Below are 11,871 nucleotides of genomic sequence, written 5' to 3'. Positions count from 1 at the left end.
GGAAGGAAGGAAGGAAGGAAGGAAGGAAGGAAGGAAGGAAAAGAAAGAAAGAAAGAAAGAAAGAAAGAAAGAAAGAAAGAAAGAAAGAAAGAAAGAAAGAAAGAAAGAAAGAAAGAAAGAAAGAAAAGAAAAAGAGAAAGAAAATAAATAAATATTTGGGGAAACCCTCATTCACATATCATGCATGACAACAAATGAAATGATAACAATTGATGCAAACAATGTTCTGACACATTTAATGTACCATTGGTAATAATGGACATCTCTTCCACATAAGTCTGTAGAGATTCTCTGTCATCCAGGTCAGGGGTCGCTAACCTTTTGAATCTCAGGGACCACCAAACTCTATGAAGAGTTGTATAAATCTAAGTGCTAATAAAAATATTATAATAAAAAGAAGTTAAAGACAAGAATAAAATGATTACAATGAAAAAGGTGAGAGAAGGGCTTCAGGGTGCTAATAAGCCCCATGGCTATGGGCTCTTCTTACATAGTCATATCTGCTGTATGTTGTCTCTGTGTGTGATTTTATATAACAATTTCAGTATTTCATTGTAGTTGTCCATCCATAATGTATGTCTTCAATCAATTCCTTCGTAAGTCAACACCAGGTCTTCAGTCAACTGAGTCTCTGGAACTGTAATGAAATTCATTTTAATAAATCATGCCAATTCATAGTCATGAAAATTATTTTTCTCTTAGAAAACCCCCTGAGAAATCCTTTCCAAGCAGTCAGCATTGGTAGTAGGCTACTTCTTCAAAAAGTAGGTTAACATTCCAATATATACATAATTTATTTTAATGCCAATTTGCATTTCCAGAATCGACATATGATCTCAAATACTTTCAAACCTTAATCTTCACATTTTCTCAATTTTATAATCCTCTTCTGCTATCAAAAATGTATATAAAATCACGGACATTTGAGAAAATGTAGACGGAAGTGTTTCCCTTTTTAAAGAAAATGTCTTGCAATTATATGTACATGCAAGGACATGCATGTGAGAAAAAAAATTAGCACGATAATGGTTGAATTCACTGCTGATGTAATTTACTTGGATTTAATTTAGTGTGAAAGTAGGAATGAGCTGTGGCTCAAGTATCCATGATTTATGATTTAGTATTTTATGTGAATCAGGCTATTATGCCTGGTTCAACAAACCAGGGCTTAGTACAGTGTCCAATCCAAGCTTATGAATGCATAGTGTTTATATATGGCATTTCTCTGTACTATTATGAAATCTCTCTGTACCATCATGAAATCTAAAAAAAAAAAAAGTGGCTGCTGCAAAATACAGCAAAAGGAAGAAAAAAAGAAAGAAGAAAAAAGCAAATACTTTTTCAAATATCCCAGTTTATAATTAATTTTTTTTAAGTCTATGAATATTTCAGGATTTTAACTATATGGAATCAATTGCTCACTTTTGTGGCTGCCATTCATATGTTTTATCGACTGTATGTAGTGTCTGGATTTTCCTTCCTGCACCTTTCTTTCAATAGAAGTCAGGAGTTTATCGATCTTCTTAGGTTAATGACGTTGTCTTAATTTATGCTGGCCACCCCTGTGGCAATGTATCCACTGTCTGAATCATCAATAAGGGCAATGAAGACCAGCAACCATTATTCTATCAAAGGAGGTAACTTAAAATGTAATGTTAGAAAATATCCTTTCACAGAAAGAATAGTGGAAGTTTGGAGCCAACTTCCAGTGGAGGTGTGTGTGTGTGTGTGTGTGTGTGTGTGTGTGTGTGTGTGTGTATGTATGTATGTATGTATGTATGTATGTATGTATGTTGTGGCCCCGATTCCCGAGCCTGTGCTGTCAGAGGAAGAGGACCTGGAAGATGAGGAGGAGTTTAACCTTACTTTGTGGACTGCCTCGTGATTTTCTGTGAGTAAAATTTTATTTACTATCAGTTTGGACTTGGCAGGCAGGACGTGTTGGAATGCCAAGAATATAATCAGTTCCAAATAATTAACTCTGTGAAGTCTGAGCCAGCTTGCCTGCCTGTGTTTGTGTGTTTGTACTCTTTCATCTTTTGGGAAAGAGGAAAGGCGAGACAGAACGTGTGTGTGTGTGTGTGTGTGTGTGTGTGTGTGTGTGTGTGTGTGTAAAATAGTATTCAGCTTTGTTCAGGTATTTTCCCACATCATTATAGTTGTGCTTTTAAAGTTGTAGCAAAGTTTCAGCAGACTCTCATCTGCCATTATCAGGCTTCTGTATTCTGTTCGTCTGTGAGTCAGACTTTCACAGCCGTTTCTGTTTGGCTAGCACCAAATTTAAAACAGAAACGGCTGTGATAGTCTGACTCACAGACGAACACAATACAGAAGCCTGATGATGGCAGATGAGATTCTGCCGAACCATTAGGTCTTTTTCTGCCATCAGTTGTCTATGTTTCTATGTCTCTAAACAGTTCTAGGAATAGACAGTTACAAAAAAAAAAAAAACCCTTTTCACCACCATAAAGACTTTTTCCTTTGCAAATCTGTCTAATGCACCATTTTGGAGTGGAATTTTTGTTTAGTGCAGACATGGGATTAGGGATCATATTTTACATTCAGGAGGAACCCAAGGGAGATACAGGGAGGAATAAAACTGCAGATATGCAATTGATTAACATATATTACCATATGCTAAGGCTATCTGGGTGCTTACCTTAGCAGCTATTAATGTACTAGTTTGCTAAGCCTATGTTACTGCTTACATGCAAAAATGGCATACAACTGCACTACTAATCATTAGTAGTCAGGGAAGTTCTTTCCTAGTTTTCCCACATGATGCTCACTATTTTCATCATAAATATGCAAGTGTGATAGTTATGATTGCAGTTTCTTTTCTTTTTTTAAAATAAAGTTTATTTAAGTTTCATATATTTAAAACATTTAAAAAGAAACAAACAAACATATAAACAAATATATATACATATATACATTTTGCAGCAGGTATTGAGCATTGGTTACACTTTTCTTTTCTGATTTTTTCCTTTTACCCCATAACATTGATGTGCTCTACCTTGTTACAATACCTTCCTCGTTCTTTTAATGTTTTATTTTCATAGAATACTTTATGATTAAACACACATCCTTCATAATTTCATAACATATTCAGCTGTCAAATGTTGCTTTTCTTTAACCATTCATACCAACAGTTCCAAACTTTGTAGTATTCACTATCTTTGTTATTTTTTAGTAATTTGGTTAGGCTGTCCATCTCTTTGCATTTTCATTCACATAATGTTTTCAATGCATAATAATAATTGGAGTTTAAACTAATTTATCTCCATCCCTGATGAGCCTTATTTACTGACCTAGGTCAACTGAGATCATGATAGAGGAAGTCCTTGATCGCAACTTCAACTGGCATCAGAATAACAGAATTGGAAGGGACCTTGGAGGTCTTCTAGTCCAACCCCCGCTCAAGCATGACATTCTATGACATTCCAGACAAGTGGCAATCCAGTCTCTTCTTAAAAGCCTCCATTGATGGAGCACTCACAACTTCTGGGCAAGTCATTCCACTAATTAATTGTTCGAACTGTTGAGAATTTTCTCCTTGGTTTAAGTTGGATCTCTCTTTGATGAGTTTCTATATGTTACTTGTTGTCTTGCCCTGAGGTGCTTTGGGGAATAAGTTGATGGCCTCTCCCTTGTTGCAGCTCCTCAAATATTGAACACTCCTAGTCAAATTTTTTTTACTAACCAGGCATACCGAATTCCTGCATCTATTCTTCATATGTTTTATTCTCCAGACAGGCTCCTAATCATCTTTGTTTCTCTTCTCTGCACTCTTTCGAGATTCTCAACAACTTTTTTACATCTTGGTGACCAAAACTGGATGCAATATTCCAAGAGTGGTTAAGTGAGGCAGCTGTTAAATGAATCGCACCAATTTTACAACCTTTTTGGCCAAAGTTGCAAAGTGAATCATGCAGTTATTAAGCGAATCCAGATTTCCCCACCGACTGCACTTGTTGGAAGTCAGGGAAAAGGTCACAACTGGTGAACACATGACCCTGGAATGCTGCATTCATTGTAAATACATGCTGATTGGCATGTATTTACAATGGAATAAAATTCCAGGCACTTGAATTTTGATCACCTGACCGTGAGGATGCTGCAAATGGTCATAATAGCAAGGATGTGTCATAAATGACCTTTTTTCAGTAGTGTTATAATTTCAGTCAAATGAATGACAAACAGTCATTAAATGAATGTTTGTAAGTAGAGGATGACCTATATGTGCAAGGGAGCCATTGCCTGGGAAGTCTGAATGCTAAATTCCCCCAACCAGCTCAAGACTGCCCAGCCTCTTGATCTTTCTGGGAAATCTCTGAGTTGCCAAATTCTCCCCCATTGCTCCTGCAGGTGCACATTCCATCACACCATAGTTATAAACCAGTTCTTATTTCCACTTGAATGCATCTCAGACACCTTTCATTTTATTTTATTATTTTGGAATGCTTTTATGACAGGAACTTGGTTCTACTGCTTTCGTCCTGCATTTGGACATGTCCCTGGAACATGCAGAAAGTAGCAAATAAAAAGAAGGATGAGCTCTCCCAGTGAATGTTTACAGAAAAGAGAATTTCAGCATTCCTGGGTTTCCAGCAACAGCAAAGATAGACATGACAGAATTAATCTACCCAATTCCTAAAGACAGAAAGTAATGTTTGAATTATGTTCATGGTGAGCTTGTTTCCAAATGAAGCTTGATAAATTCCAGTCTATAGCTGAAATAATGTGCTGTAAAGTCTAAAATAGTTTACAGCTTCTGTAACCATCAAATTGGAGATATAAAACAGGCAGTCAGATCCACTTTATTGTGCTTTTGAAGTAGATGTGCTGCTACAATTATAGTGATTTACAGTAGCACTAACATCATAAATTCTTAGGAATCCCAGTTAGGTACTGCATTTCTAAACTCCTTTGCAAGTTTCCTTTTCTTCTTTTAAGATCTGGGTATGCATACACACTCAGCAATCTGGCACATGGGTAATCCTTTCCTGGGCTATGCAGTTCAGAAATAAATTCATAACATGAATGAATGAATCAGTGGTGGGATTCCAATTTTTTTTACTACCAGTTCTGTAGGTGTGGCTTGGTGAGCGTGGCAAGGGAAGGATACTGTAAAATCTCCAGTCAGAGGTAATATTTGCCAGTTCTCCAAACTACTCAAAATTTCCGCTACTGGTTCACCAGAACTAGTCAGAACCTGCTGAATACCACCTCTGGAATGAATGAATGAATGAATGAATGAATGAATTCTTTATTGGCCAAGTGTGATTAGACACACAAGGAATTTGTTTTGGTGAAAATGTTCTCAGTGTACATAAAAAGAAAAAATACATTCATCAAGAATCATAAGGTACAACCCTTAATGTAACTATCTATAATATCTATTAAAGAATCCCAACAGGGAGAAATTAGAAATGGCTGGGTTTTTTAAAAAAAACATATACTTTACTAACTTTTCAGACCTAGTTACCAAAATCTTTCAGCAACCTCAATCTCTGAGAATACTTTCCTGGATTTTGGGGGGGAATTCTATTGTAGAGAAACAGCTACATAAAGACAAATCAATTTCATGCAACATGAAGCTGAAGTAAATGTCAAAGATGAACATTCAAACTAATAAGTCGGTGTCTTTTAAGATTTATCCTACAGATTTTATTTACAATAAGGATGTGGTAGGAAAATCAGTCCAGACCTGGAATGGAGTTTTCAGCCTATATAGTCCTCAATATGTTCTAACATGTATCCTTCCACTACCTAGGAGCAATAGTGTGCTATAGCATCAACAAAAATCTCTTCTCCCCCGCCCTGCAGCTCATGTTATCACAATTTCTACAAATACCTACAAAATTGTGCCATTTTAGCTTACCATGCCTATAAACTTATTGACACATATAGAGTTAGTCACCAAATTCTGCCATCTTGCCTTCTTGCCTTATCTAAAAGACTTCACCATTGCACACCTGAAAAACTAAGTTTGGGACAGATGATCATGAAGAAAATCTGTGTGGTGAGTAAAGGGTCAAACAGATTTCTCCAGCACTGCACATCATGGAATGCAATGCATCTGTTTTTCAGAGACAATTGCATAGGTGCACCACTGATATTTGTGCAAATGTAATTTTCCAGCAAGAAGGCCCTCAAACAACAAAGCACAGAACAGGAAATCAGATGAATTAATCAGCATGCAGGACATGCACCTCCGTACAATATGCAGTTGGGATTTGGGAGGTGTGTGTGTCAGCCCATCTGTAACCTACACTTACCCATCAATCCCTTTGCAGCATAGGTATGGGGCAATGGCTACAGTCAGTTAAGGACAACTCTAAATGAGCCTTAAGATTTGATTAGCACAAAATTAATTTTAAAAACTTATTTTGCATTATCTCTGTATGACATGCTTCCTTTTGGTTACAGCGATAGGAACCATGGTGGTGCAGCGGTAGAATGCAGTACTGCAGGCTACTTCTGCTGACTGCCAGCTGCCAGCAATTTGGCAATTCAAATCTCACTTGGCTCAAGGTTGACACAGTCTTCCATTCTTCCAAGGACAGTAAAATGAGGACCCAGATTGTTGGGCACAATATGCTGACTCTGTAATCTTAGAGAGGGCTCTAAAGCATTGTGAAGTGGTATATAAGTCTAAATGCATTGCTAAGTCTAAGTGTATTCCTTCCTTCCTTTTTTGTTAATTGGAAGGTATAATTAATCAATATATTTTGTAAAAGTATAAATTTCTATGGTAATGGAAGTATCCCTATTCAGGGAAATAACATTTGGGACACAAGTGATTAATTTTGTTTAAAAGGCTCCATTTTCAAGGTTGTTTTGTGTCTAAAGGAAGGCAATGGTGCTTAGAGTACTACTACATTTCAAAATTGGTCACTTAATGGGTATGTAAAAATCCATATCAATGTTCTTTGTATAAATTACAGTTACCCAGAGGGAGCAGTAACTTTGAAAAGTCCTTTTTACAATCTGTGTTAACCTTTTATAAGACATACATATAACTAATTGCACCCAATAAAACTTTCATATTTATATTTGCTTGTTAATTCCATTTTTGATAATGGCAACTCTCCATGCACATCTATGAAATAGTTACAGCTATGGATGCTCTTTCTGATGAATCTGAATTGTTCTGAATTTGAACACATTTTTAATCCAAACCCCTGATTACACAGTGGGCAGATTCTGGGTTGTTTTTGTTTTATTTTCAGTTTCATCTTTGGAATTCCAGGTAGTCCTTGACTTAAAACCACAACTGAACCCAAATTTTCTGTTGCTAAGTGGGACAATGATTAAGTAAATTTTGCCTTTCTTGCCACTGTTGTTAGATGAATCTCCGCAGTGGTTAAGTTAGTAATAAGGTTGCGAAGTGAATCTGATTTTCCCATTAACTTTGCTTTTCAGAAATTAGCAAAAGGTGTTCATGTGATCCCAGCACACTGCAAGCATCATAAATATGAACCCCTTTCCAAGCATTCAAATTTTGATCACGTAAACCCAGGGGATGCTGCAACAGTTGTAAGTGTGAAAAACAGCCATAAGTCACTTTTTTCAGAGATATGGCAACTTTGAACGGTCACTAAAGCAACTGTTGTAAATCAAAGACTACTGATAAAATAGAGAGCTTGGTATAGTCTTCTCATGAACATAAAAAAGATTTGCACTAAGTAGAATAAAATCCCTATTCAATCTTTGTTCATTCGTATTTCATTCATATTGTTCATTCATGACTATCATTAAATGTCATACCTTATGATTCTCAATTCTTTTTTTTAAAGCAAACTTTATTGATTATACCACTAAAATAACAAACAAACACAGACACAACATAAAGAAAAAGAAAACGAATAAAAATGAACAATTCCATTATCAACAGTCTGTGGTTCCTTATTTGTTATCATTATTGGTGTCATATTTACAAATAAGTCTTATCGCGAATGTGTAATTACTAACTCTTTAGTATTTAACAATATTTACTAATAGTAAATATAGTATTTAATCCTGCCCTTCTATTCTATTTTTTCTCCTTTCCAGCTTTTAAAAACTTTTAAATGTCCAGAAATCTTTATTTATCCATTTGACTTTTATTTTCAGCTTAGATGCCTATTAATGTCAAAGTGGATTTTTTTTCAGTTTCTTGCTTAAGTCTCTTAGCAGTCAGTATAAGGAAGGGAAGAAAAAAAATCTAGTCCTTTCCCTTCTCTCTCTCCTTCGCAGCTTCAAAATCTTCTTTGGGAACAATGTTGTTAAGTTTAAATTCCAGGGTACCTTATTTGTTGCTTTTGCTGTTTGACCCAGTCAACCAAAACTTTCTCTTCTTATCTTCCTCCTGCACATTCTTTTCCGGTCGAGTTCTTCTTTGTGGTGGCCATTTCTGACCACCGCTACAACCGCCTTTGGGAAAGGGAGTAATGGCCAGCTGGGGAGGAGAGATGGGGCTCTCCTCCACCCTGCAGGCAGTCTCCCCACTCTTCACTACTTCTACGGGGTGGCTTAGCCTCGAAACCAGCCATCTCGAGGTGCTCCAGCGGTGAGCACGGATCAAAGCCTCGGAGAGACGAGGTTTTGATCTGTCGCCAAAGAAGCTCAAACCGGAAGTCCAATATTTACTAGTATATTTTCTATTTTTGTTCTATTCAATTATATGATTCTCAACTCTTGATGAATGTATCTTTTCTTTTATGCATACTGAGAGTATTTACACCAAGACAAATACCTTGTGTGTTTAATCACATTTTACCAATAAAGTATTCTATCTATTCTATCTATTTTCCTCACCTGTTTTCATTCAGTAATACATTCCTTTTGACCTAGGCTTCCCCTACAGCCCAAAGCCAAGACCTCGTCCTGATAAACCCCTTTTATTTAATTTACAGTGAATTCCTCTCCAGCAAAGTCCCAGCCAACAGTTTTTCAAGATAGTTCACAATTACAGACCTTTATCAGGCTTGGAGAGTAACCAGGTCAATATCTTTCAGATGCCACAATACTTGGCAAAAATGTGAGGAATGAAGTAATTGTTTCCTGCAAAACCCTACTCCCCTTTCGCTCCTTTTTTATTCCCTATGGAAGGGGCCATTCACTGTACACCTGTGGCTTTACTCCCAAGTCAACCCTTGTTCCTTAGCTGTTCCCTTCATCTGGCAACTCTGCACATGCACACACTGGGAACAAGCTCCAGCTGTTCTTCTGCCTCACTGATGTCCAACTCCGAAGGCAGCTGATGACTGTCAGATGGCCCTGGCCCCATCTATGCCTCCAACACAGAGCACTCATCAGAGTCTTCCCCAGACTCCAGGACTGGCCCATGTTCCGCGCCAACCACCTCACAGTCTGAATCTGCTGCCAGCTCTGCTGGCCACTGATGAGCCACAACACCTTTAATATGGTCCTCACTTATTCTCATTCAACATTATACATGATTGTGAATATTTTTAGGACTATCATTTTGTGGATTCATTTACATGGCATTTCTTGGAAGAATAAACTAATTACACTATAAGGAAATGTATGCAAAGAAAGTTATAGTGGCTGAAGTTTCATAGAGGTCCAGTGTTTGAATATAATGGTTCTTGTTATCCAACAATATGCAATACAGTGGTAAGAAAAGTAAACCTCTGCATTTAGGTAGCAAAAATCAGGTGCAAAGGTACAGTACCGGACCTGTGAAAGGGATCTAGGTGTCCTTTTGGACTGTTGTTTATGAGTCAACAGTGCGCTACAGCTGCCAAAAAAGCCAATGCAATTCTAGGCTGCATCAACAGAGGGATAGTATCAAGAGCAAGGGAAGTGAAAGAAGTGCTCTATACTGTACTGTTGACAGTGCTGGTCATCACCATCCAAAAAAAGATGCTGAGGCATTAGAAAGAGTACCAAGAAGAACAACAAAGATAATAAGCATAAAAGATAATAAGACTAAATCCAATGAAGAACAACTGAAGGAACTATGCATAGAATTCTTTATTGGCCAAGTGTGATTGGGCACACAAGGAATTTGTCTTGGTGTAAATGCTCTCAGTATACATAAAAGAAAAGATACATTCGTCAAGAGTCAAGAATCATAAGTTACAACACTTAATAATAGTCATAGGGTACAATAAGCAATCAAATCATACTAGGAAACAGTCAATATAAATTGTAAGGATACAAGCGATAAAATTGCAGTCATACAATCACTAGTCAGAGGGGATGGTTGATAAGGAGTGATGAGAAGATTAATAGTAATAGTAGTACAGACTTTGTAATTGGTTGAACAGTGTTGAGGGAATTATTTGTTCAGCAGAGTGATGGCTGTCCTTGTGTCTATTAGTTCTGGGGTGCAGTGCTCTATAGCATCGTTTTGAGGGTAGGAGTTGAAACAGTTTATGTCCGGGATATGAGGGGTCTGTAAATATTTTCACAGCCCTCTTTTTGACTCGTGCAGTATACAGGTCCTCAATGGAAGGCAGGTTGATAGTAATTGTTTTTTCTGCAGTCCTAATTACTCTCTGAAGTCTTGTTGGGTTGCAGAACCAAACCGGACAGTTATAGGGGTGCAGATAACAGACTCAATAATTTCTCTGTAGAACTGTATCAGCAGGTCCTTGGGCAGTTTGAACTTTCTGAGTTGGTGCAGAAAGAACATTCTTTGTTGTGATTTTTTGATGATGTTTTTGATGTTAGGTGTCCATTTTAGATCTTGTGATATGATAAAACTTAGAAATTTGAAGGTCTCTACTGTTGATACTATGTTGTCTAGTATTGTAAGAGATGGTAGTACGGGAGAGTTTCTCCTAAAGTCTACCACCATTTCTACAGTTTTGAGTGTGTTCAGTTCCAGATTGTTCCAGTTACACCACGAGGCAAGTTGTACAATCTCCCATCTGCATGTGGATTTCTCATTGTCCAACATCCAATTTTGTGATAGATTCAAAAAGTTTATATATTTATACATTTATTCATTCATTTATTTGAAAATTGTATAGCTGCTAATCTCACAAGAAGTGATTCTGGACATCAATCAAATAAGAACAGCAGTTATGTAAATACAATCATAAAAATATTTTTAAAACATTAAAAATTAAAATATATTAAAAAATATGATAAGCCAATGTGAACTTATCATACTGAGTATACCCTGACCTGAGAAGTTTTGGTAGGCATGAGCCTAGTCTCTGTTCCCAGAGTGACACTGCTTTTAATCCTCTCCGAAGTCTTTTTGTTATTGTCACTTCGAATTCTATTTAAATATTTCATTGAAGCTTTCCCATTCCAAATATTGTCATTTGATTCTCATATATCTTGACTAAAGAGATTTACATTAATTAAAGTAATAACACAAAACAATCCACTCTTTGTGAAGAACATGGTCTTCTAAATTTGATAAATCAAATAAATAAATAAGGAAATAAAAATATGTAATGCTTTATTGTTAAAACTATAAAATACATATTCTGTGTTTCAAGCATAGCCATGTTCTTTGTTGTTATGACAGGGCTGGTTGAGTTGCAATTACAAAACTTTTCATAGTAAATTTGCTGAAAAGCATGCATGGCTGGGTATCATAAAGAATTCATACCAAGGTGTTAGGAGTGATTTGAGATTCCCATTAAAAGAAATAGCCTTAATCATCCACAATAACACTGCATTAATTATTGAGAAATCTAATCAGTAGTCTGAAATTGCCCGCATGAAATATTAAACAGTGGAACAAAGATGAATTTGTAGATTTGTGGTAGCCACACCAGCTCTTTCATCAGGTAAGCTAGGCTATTATTATTTACAGTAGCAATATGCTATGAAAATGATTAACTGATTGTGGAATCAGTTAATCCTGTCTCATAACATTCTAAGGATAGCTTTGGCATG

General features: G+C 36.6%; 1 long non-coding RNA gene across 1 annotated transcript in view; it reads right to left on the bottom strand.

The window, feature by feature from the left end:
• Positions 1 to 385: 385 nt before the first annotated feature.
• LOC148126444 (uncharacterized) overlaps positions 386 to 11,871 on the bottom strand; it is a 49,383-nt gene continuing 37,897 nt past the window's right edge. The window contains exon 3 of the long non-coding RNA XR_015742632.1: positions 386 to 637. This is a non-coding gene — a long non-coding RNA (uncharacterized LOC148126444). The remainder of the gene's footprint in view (positions 638 to 11,871) is intronic.

Source organism: Pseudonaja textilis, chromosome 3, assembly GCF_049901715.1.
Source record: "Pseudonaja textilis isolate UNSWEBS1 chromosome 3, rPseTex1.2, whole genome shotgun sequence".
In the NCBI taxonomy this organism is placed as follows: Eukaryota; Metazoa; Chordata; class Lepidosauria; order Squamata; family Elapidae; genus Pseudonaja; species Pseudonaja textilis.
The sequence above is the reverse complement of the archived record's forward strand: the minus strand, read 5'-3'. Positions and strand labels throughout refer to the sequence as shown.